Genomic DNA, 9,436 nt, shown 5'->3' with positions numbered 1-9,436 from the left:
TCCCTACATGTCAGAGTGAGGAGAAAGTAGCTGTAACTTTTCATGGTGGTGTTGAACAAGTAGTTAACTCTTCCCCCCACCCCCCCCAAGGAAAATGGTATGCAAACAAAATTATATCACACCCATGTTATAATGCAAGTGTAAGTTAGATGTCCCAGTTTTCTGGTAAACTGACAAAATTGGGAACCTATTGTAGGGTCTAATTTTGTTCCTACTGGGTGTGTCTACATGAGATGCTGACTGTGCAGTAGCATTACATGGCAAAAACCATGCTGAGATGCTACTTAAAGCGTAACTTAAAAGGCTTTTGCCTGTGCTACGGTGCAGTAACTTTGGTTATTGCACATATATTTCGTACTTGCTTATACAAGTATAAAAATGTACAGTAACCACTGTACAGTAGTGTATTGCATAGACATACCCACTGTGGTTAAAACCAAGGGGTATTTTCACACTGACGGGAGATTAAAAAAAAAAAAGGCGGGCTATTAAAAACCCCACGCTACACATGATTCTCTATTATGGCTATGAACATTTTCAATTCTTTTAGAAGACATTCAATGTATTTGTTTAGTTCATCAATGATCACTAAGGGTTTAAATGGGGAGAATTTAGAAGTACAATATGGATCATTCAAAAAGCAAACAAACCATCCCCAGATAAGGTTATCAATAAGGGTATGCTTGTCTTGTAAAAAAGGGATAGGAACATGGAGGGGCCATGTGAGCTTGTATAACCTGTACTGAATTCATACCTATATCTTCACAGCTAGTGTTACCAGATCTGCTCATCACTTTGGGGTGTGCTCATTTATTAGGGGTATATTTCTAATTCCGTCAATGTGCTGCTTGTGTTACTTGTGTTTCTATACGGAGCTGTATATCTCCCTTCTGCAAGTCCTCACCCCCAATGGAGCTATCTTGCAGGACTCAGTTTCAATGGGACTGGGTTCCTCCATCCACCAAATCAGTCAAATACACATATATACACACACACACACACACATTAACATGACATGCCTGACCCAGCAGGTTGATCAGCATGAACAGGCTGACACCCTCATATGCCAGGAATCAGTTCATTAAGGTAACAACAAAATGCAGTCAGACACAAGCACACAGATAAACAGAACACCTCTGAATCCAGCTGCGTGTCCAGTTGACACCCCCATGGGCCAGCATGTAGTTCATTAGGGCACATCAAACTGGGTCAATCAGCCTGTACAAGCTGATCACCTTGTGTGTCTCAAACTCAGTATGTCCCAATCTTTTGCCCTAACTGTCCTAGTAGTAACCCCCTTGATGACAAGACCCCAATGTGGTTTGGGGCATTACAGGGATCTTTGGCTTAGGTAAAAAGAAGCATTGCTGCAGAGCAAATGGGGAGGTGGAGGGGAAGAAAGAGTAGGTGAGGTTCATAGAGAACATATAGCTACCAGCTTGACCATACAAGTTATTTTTTGCCAGGTATATGAACTTATGATGATACCAGTAATAATAGCCATGCAAGAGAGACAACTAAACAGTTACAATATTACATAGCTTCAATTAGGGTTTGGGGGAAGTCTAGCTTGAGTTTGATTAGCAAATTCAGGTTTAGAAAGCTGTGCCTAGAGTAAGAGAATAAAAATCAGGTTCCTGGAGTCAGAGAGAGAGGGAGAGAGAGCTGGAGTCTCACCACCCAGCAAAACTTGAACCAGTTGAGGTTCCCAGGTGGTGTTGGAGCTGGCAGATGGGCAGAGTCCTCAACATGATCAATGGAGAGATTCCAGGCAGAAAAGGAGTGGAACTGGTGCAGCTTTGGATCCAAGCTCAAATGTCTGTCCTGGTGCTTGTGTAGGGGTTTTTGTAGGGAACTAACAATGTCTCAAGGGAGAACACTAGGTTTTTTTAGGGATAAACAATGGTTCATATGGTGAATAATAGGAATTGATCACTGCTGGCTATAGGTGGCATTACTCTGAGGGAGCTCACAATACAGACAGGAAGATTCAGTGTTTTGGATACCAATAGAGGAGTCATTACTAGAATTGGTCTGATAAATGCTGAGCTGGGTGTGTGTAGATGTGGGTTGATTAGCATTTGGAGCAAGGATTCCCCAACATGCAGTGCTCCCCTGCTTTTCTGATCCCAGAATTCAGTGCAGCCCTTGCCTTGGAATCTCTGTTCTCCATCCTGAAGGCTAATGAAAGTGTATTCCTGTCCCATCTCCCATTTAAATGAGTTGTCATCTGGTTCCATCTTGGATGCAAATGAGACCAGGGGAGTTGCTTCACTCTTGTCCCCCTTGTCTGGGGGGCTTGAGGTGCGTCTCCCACTGCATCTTCTGTAAGTCCTTCCTCTAATCAGTTCTTGTTCAGACAGAAGTGGGGAGGGGGAGAGTTCTTTGCGAGTCAGGCAGGCTGTGTCCTGTGCCAGGGTTCCCCAAGAAAATGGAGCTGAGAAGTAACAGTAGTGGCATTCATAATAGCTAGATTAAAATTTTACATGTATGCCTACCCATTCTACAACCATTCCCTTTGCTGTGTAGGTGTGCATTAAGTAACTATTTAAAAAAAAGATTGGTATAAACTCTCAGTACAGCTGAAGATCTCATGGATATCAGAACTGTGCATACACAAGTCAGTAGATGATCCTAGGAGTGACAACTGTGTGTAGCTCTTCCCCCACCAAAAAAAACAACAACCCCCCACACCCCACAAGAAATGACTGGTTGGGGGATATTTTTGGTGGACTGGCAGAGAAGATTATCACTGAGGCTGTCCTACCTCTCCTATCATAAGACTGTTTTCAATTGCTTATAATGCAGCCAAACTATAATCACTCGGGCTGATTTCCACATACCCTCATGGGTAGCATTTCTCTCAAAATTAATTTGTATGGCAGTTAAGGGAAAAAATCAGTCCAAGCAGTTAAACTGTTTCCAAGAACAAAATTGAGGGGGAAAAGTTGGGGGGAGAATGCATGGTTTTAGTAATTCTCAAACTGATTTCTTTGCTTAAAAACTCCTAAGGGATTTCCTCTGAAATGCTCTAACACTGTAAGTTTTGGTGCAGCAACTTAACATTTTGAAGGGGATGTCTTTGCAGTTTCTCACATTCTCAGTGGAGAATGACAGCAAAAACTTGGACATTTCCATCCTTATTTAAGATTTTCACAGCTTCCAGGACTGACCAGGCATGCATGATCTCTATGGCGCAACTGCTCACACTGCAACCCAGAACTATAGGGACAAAGCCAGACTTTCAATGTAATAGTAAAAGATTTAGTTCATTTTCTACTAGGTGCGTGAAAAACTGCAGTTTTTCAAAGCAAAACATAACAAGCACTCCTTCTACCTGTCCCTAACAAGCTAAATGTGAAGAATGAAGCCATCTGATTTAAATGCACTGGAGACAAAAAAAAAAAAAAAAAATATTGTACCTGGCTGGAATCTGTAGGAGGTAAAAAAAAAAAAAAAATATTGTACCTGGCTGGTTTCTGTAGGAGGGGGAGGGAGAATAAGGGTAGAGAGGTTGTCCCCATTTCTTGGACCAGTGAAAAAAATCAGGAAGTGGGGGAGGGCTGACAAGACAACAGATTGACTGGATGAGGAGTCTGGGCGAAGAAGAGAAGAAAATTCATATGAAAGCACAATGAGAAATGGGAGCGGCCTGGGATAACACCAATAGTATTGTGATGAGGAACCAGAGGTGTGAATCACTGAGCACCTACGTGGTGCCCAGTATGTGCTAATTAGCACACATTGGAGCAGACTCAATTAATCAAGGTAGCCTTGGTGTCATGTGTATTCAGTGTCCCTGCACTTCAGAATGGCAGTGGAGACACTTTAACTAAAGCTCAAGCTTCAGTTAAAGTGCCCCCATTGACATTTGGAAGCACAGGATGCTGAATGCGTTACATGCTGCAGGCACTTTAATTACAGTAGCTCCCAAGAGCCGCTCTAATTAAAGCATCCCTCCCTCCAGCCTGGAGCATGTGTAAAGATGCCTACTATGTCAGGATAAGTCAGAGGGCTCAGAATAGAAGAGTGTGTCCTGGTAGAGTACTTTTCCCAACAGAGCCTGTAATGGAATTCAAGATTCCCAGGACTCCTTATCTTGAGCTGTCAACAAATACCTGTGAAACCAACTAGCAAATGGGTTGCACTTCCTCCTACTGCTGGTCACATACAATGACAACAACAACAACATATACCTACTTTTGTAGCAGGTTTTTTCAGTGTAGGTTCCAACCAATACTTTAATGCATTAAGGATTTTTATTTTTTTATTGATTTTTTCTTTTAAAAAAGAATCTTAGACTATTGCCCACAAATAAAATTATATTAAGAGAAAATTAGGTCAAAACACACATAGTTAGAAAACACCAGAATTAAATGTACCAATGCACCCCCATGTTGCATATGCATTACAATAAACTATAATGACAATAGTTGATTATATGATCAAAAACTATTTTCCCCTACAAACTTAACCTTGCCTCATTCAGCACACAATTAATGAGTCAATATTTTGTATTTTCCTCACTGTTCAAGGTAGGACCCTATGTTTAATTCACACTATTCAAAACTTTATTTTTGAAGATAGAACTGTGAATTTATTTGTGGGATTTTATATCATTGACTTATATGGTGACTTGACCAACATCACATAGGAATTCTGTGGCAAGGGCAGGGAAGAAAACTAGTTCTCCAGGACACTTTCGAGCTGCTAGAACTGTATGACAACCCTTTTCTCCCCCTTGCAGTCCCAGTCTTCTGCCTTGCTGCAGATATTGGAAAGTATCAAGTAGGGGTCATATGGACTGTCTACTTTACTACACAATTCTGATTCAGAGAAAAAGTCCATCCCACACAGAGTGAAGTGGAAAGCATACAGAAAACAAAAGATACTCTTATCCTGCAAAGGTAACATCATCATTCATATATACAAAGAGGAGTAAAGTAAGGTTTTGCACTGGCAAACTTAATTGTGACACTTTCTAGCTTTTGAATGCATCACTTTTCATTAATATTTCTCCTTTACCATAGTTTTTGTAAAAAAAAAAACCCCAAAACAAAAAAAAAACAAACCCCAAAACCCCCCAAAAACCCCCCAAGCAAATAAAAGCAAGACAGAGAAGGTCTATGGTGCCATATCGTACTGAATATCTTGTTTTCTCATTGAAAATCAGCAGCACTTGTGAATGCTTAGAACCTTGTAGGAGGTGCTTAGCACCCCAGTGGATCAGCTCCATGACACAAACATTTTCTGTGCAAAAAGTATTGTAAAGTAACTTGGAGGATCTGCAAAGACAGACAAAATCATGAAAATTGTTGTTTGTAATGTGTTTGCAAACAGAAAAATGGAAACAATCACTGGAAACATTATTTCAAATCATTCCCTGTTCTGTTGCCTAGCAACCCTTACATTTAAGTGAAACTACTTTGTCTTGGACTCTAGGAATCCTTTTTTTTTTTTCCCCCTCTTATTTTAAAGAAACTTGCTGAATAGCTCAAAACCAGGGTTTTGAAACATGAGTTCAAATTCCAAGCAGCTGGCTGTTTGACCATTTTTATTTATCATTTTAGCAGAAATAGGTTTTGTTCTTAAATTAATATTTAAGGGACTCATGTTTGATCTAATACTCATATTTGCTTGTGAAAAGCATTTGCATGAACAAGAGAGCATTTATAATTCACTATTCACCATGTATTAACTCATTTTAATGCTTGTAGTGTGTGGCATGGTAGTTTATTTGCTTCCTAACTGGCTAGAACTTCTTCTTTCCATTATTTATATCTACCAAAGTGAGCCATTGCACAAGTCCCCCCCATGTGGATCTTCTAATACCCAGAAGTCAACAGAAGTGTGGGATTTTTTTGGGTTTGATTTTTACTTGCCATACTATTTCAAATGGTGCATTTTATTTTAGAAAGTAAGGTCAGGGATAGTTTGCTTTCTGAAGCCCGCCCAACAGCTAGAGTAGAGATGTGCACAGATGAAGAAGTCCTTCCAAAATAGTTGGAGCAAAATGATAAGCATCTTTGAAGTGCTTCCTGAAATGTGTAAGCTTCAGCCATCCTCTGATATTCCAGTGGGGAGATGGTGTGGGACACAAGGGAAATAGCAGGGCAGACAGTCAATGAAACCTCTAGTTTTTTCAGTTATTTATATGATCAGGTGAAGCACCACATTTTTGATTGATCCTTATGGGTTACATTACCTTAGGCAGTTCTGACAGTGCTCACTAACAGCACTCAGTTCAGGCTACCTGACACAATGTTTTCAGTTTACTTCTACCTTTGTTAAGCTTTAAACCTTTTGGGCTAAATTTTCCCATACCAGATGTCTGCCTCAGGCTGAAATTTTTCTTCCCTGCCCCTGAAAATTTCTGTAAATACATGTCAAATGTTTCCTAGAAGAGGGTTGGGGAAAACACTAATTGCTTTACAGATGTTAAAACGTTCTTAGAGCCATGTCATGTAAAATGGTAGTATCTTTTACCCTAGTGACAGAGATGTGCTTATCAACATTTCACTGAACATCCTACTAAACCTCTGGGAAATGGTGGAAAACAAAAATACTCTTACACCCTTTCTGGCTTGTTAGAGTCTAGCAGAATCATTTTTTGAAAACCATGGGGATAGAGCATCTTTCTTGCAGACAAACCCAACTAGGCTGTGAAGAGTGTCATCTCCCAGTGACATAACTAAGGGGTAGAGGGAGGGACAGAAGACAAAAAATGCTGCTACTGGCAGCCATCTGTTTGTGATCCAAAACCGGAATTTGCCTCTTTGGGTTTGCCTTGGGAGTACAGCTATGGCCCTACACTGTTGCCATCTCCACAGATGAGTTGAGTGTGCTACATCTGAAGTGTGCAAAGGCTGAGCATGCCTTATTTTCTTTGTCTGCTGGAGCTTCAGTAGCAGTAAGCCCCAAAACAGAGAACACAGGACGGACTGACTTCTCTGCTCAACACCTCATGCTACTGTCCAGGCAGTGGAGAAAAGGGAAACTGCCCCACACAAAGTTAAAAGGGTGAAGACTGAGGATGGAAGCAAGACAGTAGTGTTGATGCAAGAGGAGCCAAAAGGGAATAGGGACAGATGACTCAACCTTTAAACACATCCTTCCCTCCACCACCAGAAATTGAACCAAGAATTCCAATCTTAACATTCCTTTGCTGTCTAGCAAATAGTTGTTAATCCCTTTTGCAAAAGAAAGTTCCTTTATTTTTCTTCTAGTGGCCAGTTCAAAAAACAGCAATTTATTGTTGAACTTAAACTTTGTTTTGTTTTGAATTCAACTGATTTTTTTTTTAACTCTTTAAGTGTCCAACGGAGAGCTATGTGCATGATTAGAGGTCAAGACAACAGGCCTTATGAGGAGAGGCTGAGAGGCATGGGACTCTTCAGTCTGGAAAAGCAAAGGTTCAGGGGTGGCCTGGTAGTGCCCTATAAGTATATAAGGGGTGTTCATCAGGAACTGGGAGCATGCGTGTTCACCAGAGCACCCAAGGGAAGACAGGGTCTAATGGTCATGAACCACTGGGAAACTGTTTTAGACTGAACATAAGGAACACTTTCTTTACCGTCCAAGTCTCCAGAGTCTGGAATAGACTCCCTCCAGAAGTCGTGCAAGCACCTACTCTGGATACCTTTAAGAAATGCTTGGATGCTTATCTTGCTGTAGTGATTAACCCTAGCTGACTTCCTGACCCTTGGGCAGGGGGCTAGACTGAATGATCTCGTGAGGTCCCTTTCAGCCCTAATGTCTATGAAACCTATGAAATCTTGCCCAAGTGAAAAACCAAACTATTCTCTTTAGTTATCACAAAATACAATATTTTACATATTTAGAAGACAAGCTGGAAGGCTAGACTCTAAAGAGTAGTTGCCATCATTTCTCCCTACTGCCTTTTTTATTTTATTTTAAAGAGTCTTTAAAACACATGCTTAGAATGCAGCACATCAATATTTATTCCATTTTCTATCTGAGAGTTGGAGCATACCTCCAAGCTAATGCCCCAATCACTATGTAATAAAAGGTTCTGAGGTGAATATCCTTTTCTCCCGATAGCTTTTTATAAACATAAATAGTCATCAAGTCAGAGAGTAACTGTCTAGTCTGCTAGTTAGCAGACTCACCTGAGAGGCAGAAGACCCATCTTCATATCTGCTCTTTTCTTAATTCAGCCCAGGGATTTGAACCAAAGCCTCCCATCATTTATCACAGTGCCAGCACCAACACAAGTTCTAGGTTATCCAGTGGATTTTGCTTTCACACTTTTCCTGATGCTGGTGTTTTGGTTGTAGTAGTGTTGGTCTAAGTAATATAGGCAGGCAAGGTTCTTTGAGTAGATATGATCTCTTTTATTAGACCAACTGAGTGACTGCACCCAAAAGTTTCCTAAGAACTTTTCCTGATGACACTCTTCCACTTTGTTTAAAGAGCTAACTATTTATGAGAATAACTGCCTTACTTTCCAGACAAGTATGTTACCTCCAAGATAGAGAGTTGTTCTTGCTCTCTGCATCAATGATTCTTTAAGCGCTTTGTACAAAGCAGAACAACTGTAACAGGGGAGAATGAATGTGCTCTACCTCGGAATACTCCATAGCCCTAGGCTGTAATGAAGATGCAAGTTCAAATGTGAGGCAGAGTTTGTGTTTCCGTATCATTAGGAACCTACTGAATTCAAGCCGCCTGCCCCCTGATTTCACAGGCAGAATATGGGGCCTGGCAGCCATTTCATAAGCAGAGCATGATGTGCCTCCCCTCCCCCCACCAATTGACTGAGGGCACTGATGGCCTCACCACACTGATTTATATTTGAGGGCTACCTGTCATATCGCTCTGCACTTCACTGCTGACTGTCCATCATGCAGCCCCACACCTTGCCACCAATTGGTGGAGAGAAGTGGGGGTCACACAAAACAGGCAGTATTATGGATGAGTACTGTAACTTTAAGAGGAACATTGCCTTTTCCCCTCCAGACTTGTGAATTGGTCCAATTTTTTTTCTGCAGTTCAAAACATTCACAAATTCACTGTGAGTTAGCTACAAAAAAAAAAAAAAAAAAAAAAAGTTAAAAAACACAAAACCACGTTTTCCTAGAAAATACGCTTTGCTTATGGCACAGGGGAGTGAGGGTGGAATCACAAAGCTTTAACTATAATAATTTTTTCTTTTAGCTTAACTGTTAGGTTTATGCTAAGCCTATATGTCTTTCACCTGCCCATATACCACGTGTCTATACTGTTTCATTTAATTACGGTATGTAGGTAATTATATATTTAAAAAAAGAAAGAAAAGAAAAAGCCCTACAGTTGGGCTGTAAAGTGAAGCACTAAAAAGGAAATTCTGAAATAATGTTGCTCATGTAACCCTAATTTGGTCTCCTTTGCAGATATATTAGCATACTCATTAATTAGGTTATCACATATAATTTCT

This window comes from Alligator sinensis, unplaced genomic scaffold (assembly GCF_000455745.1).
Source record: "Alligator sinensis unplaced genomic scaffold, ASM45574v1 scaffold1075_1, whole genome shotgun sequence".
Taxonomy (NCBI): Eukaryota; Metazoa; Chordata; order Crocodylia; family Alligatoridae; genus Alligator; species Alligator sinensis.
This window is presented reverse-complemented; position numbering follows the sequence as displayed.